Genomic DNA, 11,235 nt, shown 5'->3' on the forward strand with positions numbered 1-11,235 from the left:
TGCGTCTATCTGTAGACTGTCTCTTATACACATCTAGATGTGTATAAGAGACAGGAAATAAACAGTGGCGAAGTGTAATAGATCAAATATGTGAATTCATAAAGAAACAAATTGTCTTTACAAGATCAATAGTCAATCAAATGAGATGAAGAGAATTAGAATTGAGATGAAAAGAAAAGAGTCAAGCCGCAGAGTACAATCTCTTGTCCTCTTTGACTCAATTTAAATTCATGTACAACCAACTTGTCGAAAAAATGGAAGAAAATTCTCTCTCGAGCTAAGCTTTCTCCACTCCTTGATCGACGGTGGGGGTGGATCTCTTCCTTCTTGTGTTCTTCTTGTCACAGTAGCACAACTCTAAGTCTCTAAATTTCAGAATTGTACAAAATGAGCTAATCTCTTCTTCTGGTGGGATTTCTTCTATTTATAGGCATTGTTCTTCATTAGCTTGATGATGAGGCAACATTAAATTCATACCCTGGTTAGCCGCTTGACACTCAAACACTTTTTCAGACGCTGCCAGCTGTAGATGCCCATGCTTACAAGTGGTGATTTGACATAAACAACCTGAATCAATGAACCTTTGTTGTGTTGAAATCCCTCCGACACATGCCCATAGTTGCCCGCGACACTTAGAATCTTTGTTGAAATCCTGCAATATTATGCGTTAGTGACACAGCTTTACGGCAATAAACACTCTTTTGTATGAGTTTGGTAGTGCTTGAGTAATTCCATGTGTTCTCTCTAAGAATGATGTGATTTTATCATTAAAAAACCCTAATTGTTCCAACTTTTGAGAGATAATAACTTGTATTTCTACAAGTTATCAGCTTCCAATGATAATGCAGGGGTAGGATTCTCGAAAAAGGGAATCAGGGATATTCAACCATCCAAACTCAAAGGGAAACAAAAAATTGAATTTGTAAGAGCAAAACTTCTTGAAACATATGGCTTACCAAAAGCCTCTTCTAACAGTGTAAACATAAGACACAATTATCAGTTTAAGCCAACAGGGATATGTCACCACTGTGGAAAAAGTGGTCACAAAAGACCTTTATGTTTTCAATTGTATGGAACTCTGTATAGATTTCTAAACTCGTCTTTCATGCCTTCTTTTTCTGAAAATAGGATTCCTCGTACTTATCCAATGAAACAAGTTGAAGAATCAATGATGTGCAACATAAACTCTTTAGAACCACTTGAACTTAGGTCTATCTCAATTCAATTTTAAAAACCCTTTTTAAAAACTTGAGTTCACCTTAAGTCCGCATGCAATTGAATTATTGATTTTAGGTTTAATTTCCTTTATAACACTTATAAATGGAAACAACCACCACAATGTGAAGCTAACACATGCAAGACATTCATAACGCTTATAAACAACCTAAGTGTCATGCTCAATGCATTGTCCATTCATTGCTACTTCTTTCATATAACACTTATACAAAACAGAAATGAAACAAGCAAAAACATGCTTCCATTCACCCTTAGACTATAATAATTATAATAAAAGGATGATGTATGATAATGCTCAATGCATGCTAAATATAACTCTTATATTTCATGATGCATGCACATGCTATCAAGTAATTTCTTCATGCAAGATTATAACATTTATAATACATGATGCATGAGTAATTGCACAACCTAAGGTGGGTTTTTAACTATATGACAAACACTTTGGCATATAAGCACAATACATCACGTGTATAAGCAATAAAAATTGATGAATTGGGTAAAATTGCCTTAAAATTCAAAAAGAAAAGCTAACTATTACAAAGACAAGGAGTCTCTGGTTCAAACAGGCGAACCGGGTCTTGAACTGCTCGGCAAAGCATCGCTTCTCTAACCATTGTGTACTAAGCACCCCGCGATCGTCTACACGATAAAACAAACACTTCGTTCTATAGCTTACCAACGCTTTAGAGTTAAATGATCATTTAGCATTTACTATACGATCGTCTAGAAAAATCCAAACGATCGTTTAGTTATTAATACACGATCGTGTACCTTTACGAAGCGATGAAGCCTGAAGTACACGATCACTTAGCGCGCTCCGCAAAATGCCCACCTTCCGCGATCGTCTAAGCGACTACGATGCTGTGAAGCACCATCACCTAAGCGATCGCTTAGTCAGTGCCTCCGTATCGCATACGTGCGATCGCATAGGTAGTAACTTTAGGATGAAGCTTGCTTACTACGCGGATGTCTAGTGTGCCCTCTACTAAAACGATGAGCATCGCATGCTCCACTAAGTCGCTACTCTAACGCCTATGTGATCGGTGCAACAATGCTAACCACGATTATGGTTAAATGGATTTTACTCCCATCGCTTAGCATTAGCTAACGATCGATTAGAAAATACTACACGATCGTCTTAAAAAAAATATATAAACAATCGCTTTAGTGAAAAATCCAACGATCGTTTACCTGAGGCTACACGATCCGACCAATGCTTGGTCTTCTTCTTTCGTTGAGGAACAATGGCATCGCCATGCGCCGAAGATTCATCACGAACGACTTCGACGAACTTCGAACTTTTCGAATTTATAGACTTGATTTGTAAAGTTAAATTCGCCCAAAAAAACACAGGGGCCCTACAATTAACACTTTGTAATACCGAAGGCTTTAACGAAAAAGTCAATTGAAACCTGAAACATTCATTTAAATTCATTCCCACAAATGCAAAAATGCGTTAACTACCAAATGCAAAAAACTCACCACGGACTGAAAAATGGCATTCAATTCCAGATCTGTAATTGGGAAATATTAGAGAACCTGGCTCTGATACCAAGTGAAGGAAACAGAGACAAGATTCCCTCATTGAGCAGCGGAAACAAGACTATCTAAATTTTTACAATCATGAATCAACAAATCATTTACAGTCGACTTCAAACAAATTGTTATGCGATTCATACAGAATTACAGCATGTAAAAAGACAAAGGAACAAAGAGTAAAAACTCTACGCACATAGGTAGAAGCATCTCCACGCTCCTTTGGCGGACTGCTCGAACAACAGCACCACGAACACTCTATCTACATGGCCGCAACACAAACCACGAATATCGGCACGAACACTTCCGCTCGTTTTTCAACGATCTCCTCGGTCACGAAATCTCCTCCGTAACACGAATGGCCTCTACAGCACCATGACCGCCTCTAGAAAACATCGACGGTGTCGATTGAGTCTGAAACCACCAACAAGGAAACCTTAGTATTCTCGGTGTGAGACATCCAGAGGGTGGGCTCTATTCGACTTGGTTTGAGGGCAGAATAAGAGTAAACAACGATCACGTACACGGACTGGAACAAAGTGGGAGAGATGGCGGAGATACTATCGTATTAGGGTTGATGCCAATCGTTAGATAGGCAACTATGTGATCGTCTAGGTAAAAGGCTATGCGATCTTTTAGCCTATCGTTTAACTCGGTCTGTCGCTAAAAGCTCTACACAATCGTTTACACTTTGGACCAACGAATCGTTAAAGTAGCGGTATACATGCAACGTAGCTATTGATGATCGTTTAGTAACACCTGCACCGGATCGTTTTAGCTCGCACTTTGCATGATCGTTTAGCTTGCCCAACCGTCGTTTAGTAAATCCGTATTTACTTGATGACTTTCGTAAGTTTCTTTTTCGCGAGAGAAAACTCAAAAACCTTTTCAAATGTTTGTTAAAACTTATTTCCAAAATAGGAAACCACTTTCCTTTTAAACTCACGGTTATCATGATCCAATAACTATCAACTACTTTGGTTATTTAAAAGAAAAAGTATTAATTATCATACTATATTTATAACCTATAGTTTTAATATTTCATCTCATGAAACATATAAACCATAATTCTTTTTCTATTCCATGGTACTTAATATAAATCTCATTTACATCAATCCTCCACTAGATGTATCTTATATATCATACCGATTATATTATATATAATTAAAATACCTCTTATCAAGTTGAACATTTCAAATCAACACCAAGAATTGATCCTCAACAGAATCTAAGTTACCAAGGGGACTTCATGGACCTGTAGCTCCAAAGCTCCAATGGTACGTGAATAACTGACTAAACTCTTTAATCACGGGATCCACCATTCGTTAACTACCAGGCACTTCACTAAAGACCGACAGCTGAACTCTTCTTATTGCAGATATATTATGTGTCCATCTTAACCAATCAGCAGTGCGACAACCCTTCACAGATCATTCGTAAGTACAGCTGGGCCAATAACCGTTATGCCCCTAAAGTTACATCTATCTCCTTAAGTACCATTGATCCCTCTAATGATTATAAATCATAGTTCTATTATGACTGAGTCTTCTCTTCCAAAGAGAAGTTGTAACCACTATGTTCAAGCCCCGAAATTAGCCCTTAAGGGAGTAATCTTTCTACTTATCCCTACTTCGGGAAAGAAGTGAATTCCTTCTTGTGGATTGAGTTCCCAGCTCCTAGATCAGATAAGTCCCCAAAAAGGTAGGCATGTTGAGTTGGCAATCTGGCCACTCTCATTCATACTAATCAAAAGACCGCCCTTAAAGGCAGAAGTTCCCACAACACTCACGATTGAGGTCATGTCATCTATGGTCGTTTAGGTGAAATGCAAGTCTCTAGTATCAACGGCGTTATATACAGAGACTAGTCATCTCGTGGTCCGGGTCTTATACAATCTCTTTGTATAGGACACCTCCGCTTCACGTCTCCACATGAATAGTCAGGATCAACCATCTGTAGTAGTTTCAACACTTGCAAACCTCTACAAAGAGGGTCGTATCCGTAGTGTCACTAAGATCAGGTATCCCACCTTAATCCTTATACTACAGACTGATTTAGGTTATCACTTAAGACATGATCCACTTGTATATCACATAAACATGCTTAAGTTCACATAAGATAACCAAGGAGCTTGGTTTATTGGATATGAATAAATGTCAGAATTAAATAACACTTATTTTATTCATTGAACAATGTGTATTTTTACAAAACAACGAGACTCCGGGAGAATTAGGACACCAATCCCAACAAAAGGGTTTACTAATAATCTTATCAATATTAGTCAATTGTGTGATCAAGGTTGAATGTCAATTTTACTAGAGACAGATGCATTGTTACAAATGATGCCAAAACACTTGTTATGACAGGTACTCACTGTTTCGATAACTGTTATTTATGGTCTCCTAATGATTCTTCTTAAGTTTGTCCTGGATCCCGACAAGAGGAGGAAAGTCTATGGCATAAACAGTTGGGTCATATAAGCATGAAGACAATCCAAAAAACTGTGTCAGAGAACACTCTAACTGGCTTCCCTTCTTTGCTTTTCACTAGCATAATTATCAAGCTGGTAAATTGATTCATGTGGCTCATAAATAGGTATCTCATACTACGTTAAATCGCATTTTGGAACTACTTGATTTGGACCTTATGCTAAGCAAATTGAAAACTTTGGTGGAAAAATGTATGTTCTTGTGTATGTTGATGATTACTTAAGATACACTTAGGTGCACTTTCTTCATGAAAAATTTGGAACCTTCACTATTTTTTAAGCCCTGTGTATTCAATTTCAAAGAGAAAAAAATTTGAATGTGATTCACATTAAAAGTGATCACGATCGAGAATGTGAAAATTCTCAGTTCAATGAGTTCTACACTTCTACTAGTATTCATCATGAGTTCTCAACCCCCATTACTCCTTAACAAAATGGGGTCATTAAACAGAAGAATCAAACTCTCTAAGTGATGGTTAGAGCCATGCTACATGCTAAAAATCTACCATTTCACTTTTGGGCTGAGGCTATGTATACTGCTTGCCACATTCACAACAGTGTTGCTCTACATTCAGGTTCCTCTAGCACGAATTATTAAATATGGAGGGGGAGGAAACTTAATGTCAAATATTTTTATATATTTTGTTGCACATTTTATATCTTAGTAGAAAGGGACACAAGGAGAAAATGGGATTCCAAATCCGATGAAGGTATATTTTTGGCTACTCTACCAGTAGTAAGGCCTATCACATTTACAACAAATGCACACGGTGTGTTATGGAATCTATTAATGTTGTAATTGATGATGTTTGAGATGGTTCTTCAATCCTCTTTGAGGAAAAAGAAAATATCATGTTACCTCTTGTTAGTTCAAATGTCCCGACAAGTTCTCTGAAAAGTGCTCTAAAAGCCAAAATGAGCATAGCAAGGATATTACTAAAGAACGTAAAGTTAGTGAGAAGTAATCCTCAAGCAGGGTTCATAAAAATCATCCTACCATCAATATAATTGGAAGTCTAGAAGAAGGGATCTCCACAAGGAGGAAAGATAAAGTGAATTATCTTGAGATAATAAGCAACATCTGCTTTACATTCCTTATTGAACCAAACAATGTTATAAAGGCTTTTGTTGATGATTTTTGGGTGAATGCAAATCATGAGGAGCTCAATCAATTTGTGAGGAATGATGTTTGGACTTTTGTTCCTCATGCAAAAAATGTGAATGCTATAGGGACAAAGTAGATTTTTAAAAACAAATCTAATGAAAATGGAAATGTTACAAGAAAAAAGCTCATTTGGTTGCTCAGGAATATATTTAAATTGAAGGATTAGATTTTGATGAAATATTTGCCCTTGTGGCTTGGCTCGAAGCTATCAAATTACTTATAGGTATTTCATGCATACTAAAATTCAAATTGTTTTAGATGGATGTGAAGAGTGCCTTCTTAAATGGGTACTTGAATGAGGAAGTATATGTTAAACAATCAAAAGGGTTTATTAATCCTTTTCATCCTGATTACGTGTTCAAGCTAAAAAAGGCTCTCTATGGCCTTAAGCAGGCTCCGAGGGCTTGGTATGAACAGTTGACTCAGTTTCTTGTTGAGAATGGCTATAGTAGAGGAGAAGTTGATAAAACTCTGTTTGTACAAAAATCTAATAAGGATTTTGTCATTGTTAAAATCTATGTTGATGATATTGTCTTTGGTGGGATGCCTCAGAAGTTGGTTGATCTTTTTGTAGAACAAATGAAGAAAGAGTTTGAGATGAGTATGGTAGGTGAACTGGCCTACTTTTTGTGATTTCAAATCAAACCATTTGAAGAAAGGATATTTATTTCTCAAAGTAAATATGCTTGAAGCATTGTGAAGAAATTTGAGCTTGAAAATGCAAAATCCAAGCGAACTACAACTTCCACTCACTCTAAACTATCCAAAGATGCAAATGGAAAAAATGTTGATGAAAGCTTATATAGAAGCATCATTGGAAGCTTGTTATACCTCACAACTAGTAGACCAAATATTGCATTTGCTATTAAGTGCAAAGAAAATAATTAAGTAAATCAATGGGATAAGTGACTATGGGGTGTTCTATACTTTTGACACATGTCTTTCCCTTGTTGGCTATTGTGATGTTGACTGGGAAGGGAGTTCTGAGGATAGAAAGAGTACATCTGGAGGTTGTTTCTTTCTTGGAAACAATCTTATATTATGGTTCAGCAAGAAACAAAGTTGTATTTCTCTATCTACTGCAGAAGCCGAATACCTTGCAATAGATAGTAGTTGTACTCAACTGACGTGGATAAAAAAAATGTTAAAATAATATGACATTTCACAGGAAGCCATGACTTTTTATTGTGACAACCCCAGTGCAATCAATATTTCAAAGAATCTGGTTCAACAGGTTGAACTAAACCATGACTCTAACAATCCCCATTTGATCCACATAAGGATGACCCCGGAAAGGTGTATCTTATTATATCGCCACTTCCTGATCAACATGGGGATGACCCCGGAAAGGTCTAACAACCCCATTTGATCAACTTAAGGATGACCTCGAAAAGGTCTGCCCTATTATATCTCGATCAACATGGGGATGACTTTGGAAAGGTCTAACAATCCCCATTTGATCCACATAGAGATGACCCCAGAAAGGTCTGTCCTATTATATCGCCACTTGTCGATCAACATGAAAATGACCCCGGAAAAGTCTAAGACCCCTCATTTGATCAACATAAGGATGACCCAGGAAAGGTTTAACCACCCTGTTGTGTTACTTCTCGATCAACTATAAAGATGACCCGGAAAAGGTCTAATAACCCTATTTGATCAACATAGGGATTATCTTGGAAAGGTCTAACAACCCTATTATGTCACTTTTTTGTTACCATAGGGATGATCTAGGAAAGGTCTAACAACCCTATTTGACCAACATAGGGATGACCCCAAAAAAGTCTAAACAACCTTATTACATCACTTCTTGATCTGACTTTGAACATGAGGTTGATATGCCATCAAACTTTGAAGATGGGGAGAATATGCCATCAAGCTTTTGAGCGGAGTTAGGTTGATCGAAGTCGATCTTGCATATGAGGCAAAGCCAGATGGACCAGAGTTGTCCTTGCATATGAGGTGGAGCTAGGCGAACCAAACTTGATATCGTATATGAGGTGGAACCAATATTTTTGGAGAGAAAGTGAAGCTGCACCTGTCTCTTATACACATCTAGATGTGTATAAGAGACAGGCATATGAGGCAAAGCCAGATGGACCAGAGTTGTCCTTGCATATGAGGTGGAGCTAGGCGAACCAAACTTGATATCGTATATGAGGTGGAACCACACCAACATTTTTGGAGAGGAAGCAAAGCTGCAACAACATTTTTTAGAAAGAGCAAAGTTGCACCAACATTTTTTGGGGAGGAAGCAAAGTTATACCAACATTTTGGAGAAGGAAGGAAGTTGCACCAATATTTTGAAGAGGGAGCGAAATGTCCAAACCTGACTTTGAGGAGGAAGTGGTGAAGCCTCTGAACTTGAAGATGGAAGAGCATCGATGAAGCCTCTGACTTGAAGATGGAAGAGCATCGGCGAGGCCTCTGAACTTGAAGATGGAGAAGCATCGACGAAACCTTTGCACTTGAAGATGGAGAAACATCGATGAAACCTCTAATCTTAAAGACGGAGGAGCATCGACGATGTTGAAGTTGATGCCCTAAATCTCGTAGGGTCCTCTAGTTTGTAATTGTATTGTACAAACTTATTATTTGTTTAATAAAATAAATGATGTTTTATTTCAAGATTAGTTGCATTAACCACAAACCAATAAACTAACATCCAAGATTATCTTGTAGCTTAAACATGTATGTACAGACATACGGGTGGATCATGTTTAAGTGATAACCTAAATAGTCTGTAGTAGATGGATAAGGTTGGATACCTTATCCTGGTGACACTACGAGTATGAATCGCTTTGTAGGTGTTACAATTGTTGTAAAGTGCTACAAATGATTTGATCTTGATCATTCATGTGGAGACATATAAGCAGAGATATTCTATACAAAAGAATTTGTATAAAATCGGACCACGAAATGTTTAGCCTTATTATATAACGCCGTTCATAATAGAGACTTACATTTCACCAGAATGACCATAGGTAACATGACCTGAATCCTAAGTGAGTTGTGAACTTCTGCCTACGAAAGTGGTCCTTTGATTTGTATGAGTGAGAGTGGCCAGATCTCGGACTCAACAAGCCTACCATTTTGGGGATTCGTCTGATTGGGAAGTTGGGAATATACCTACACAAGAAAGAATTCACTATTTCCCCAATGTCGGGCCAAGTAGATAAATTGTTCATTTAAGGCCTGAATCCGGGGAAATGTCGAGACTCTGTCGTCGAGTGAAAGAATAAATCTCGACGGTCGGGAATCGGGTTAACGTATAAATTTCGACGATCGGCCATCAGGCATTGTCCCTTTTTCCCGAAGCTTCTTTTTGTGTCAGAGAAATGCCCCATTCTTATCCGTCGAGATAATTCTTTTCCCCTACGGCAGGATTTCACAACCGTCGCGAAAGATTTCCCCGATGATGGTATCCCGATGGTGTTGCCAACAACTTATTTTTCGTCGGGAAAGGTTATCCCGATGGTGTTGCCAACAACTTATTTTTCGTCGGGAAAGGTTATCCCGATGGTGTTTTCAACTTATCCCGATGCCCTCGACCGTCGGGATTTAACCAAATTCTTGTAGTGACATAAGAAGGAATTCACTCATTCCCTGAGGCCGGGGTAAATAGATAAATTACTCCCTTAAGGGCTAATTCTGTCTCTTATACACATCTAGATGTGTATAAGAGACAGTAGTTGAACTATGATTTATTATTCATTGAAGGGATTAGTGGTACTTAATGAGTTAGATGTAACTACAGGGACAAAACGGTAATTTTGACCTAGCTATACTTACGAGCAATTTATGAAGGGTCATAGTACTGTTGATTGGTTATATCCAATAGACACAAAAATATATCTGAAGTACGAATAGTGCAACTGTTGGTCTTTAGTGGAGTGTCCGATAGTTAACAGATGGTGAACAATTTTATTAAACAGTTTAATTAATTATACACGTACCTTTAGAACTTCAATCTACAGGTCCATGAGGTCCTTTGGTAGCTCACTAGTACTCAATGAGAATCAATATTTGGATTAATTTGAATTGTTCAAATTAATTGAAGAATTGATTATATATGATATAATTAATTTATTTTAATTATATGTGATATAATTATTATAATGTATTTGATGAGAGGAAGCAAATATTTGAATATGATTCAAATGTTGATTACATGAATTTGATTCATAATTGTTAAATTTAATATAAATGTGATTTATATTAAATGTCATATGTGAGAGAAAAGAAACTAGAGGTTATATTGTATATGATACAATATTAAAATTATAGGTTATATGTTATATTTGATATAACATATAGTTTAATATATATATTATATGATAAGTTAGTTATCATATTTATATATATATTAAATGTTAATTTAAAGTTAATTTAAGTTAAATGAAAGAGGGAGTTACAAATCCTTCCCCCTCTTTTCTCTACGTGGGTGATTTTTGGATTTTGGTTATCTTTACCTGTGAGAGAAATGAGACAGACATAGAACATTGTTTGACAAAGAAAGGTTCTTTGAATTCCTTAAGGGAATAGGAGACAAACTCACAGCAGCAACCCAACAGAAGAACAACTTCTTCACACGAATTTTTCAGAGAAATTCTTTTGGTTACCTTGCCTCAAAATCACTCCAATCTCTTCAATATGTTGCAGATGATCATGCAAAGAAATTAGTTGCATGAGATGCAGCTCATGCTTGGAGTAAATGAAGCTTGAGGAGTGGGTTGTTAGTAAGCTACTTGATGAAGACAATGGAAAACGCTTATTTTCCATTTTTGTGTTTTTCTCTTTTTCAATT

The sequence above is a fragment of the Benincasa hispida genome, chromosome 2 (genome assembly GCF_009727055.1).
Source record: "Benincasa hispida cultivar B227 chromosome 2, ASM972705v1, whole genome shotgun sequence".
In the NCBI taxonomy this organism is placed as follows: Eukaryota; Viridiplantae; Streptophyta; class Magnoliopsida; order Cucurbitales; family Cucurbitaceae; genus Benincasa; species Benincasa hispida.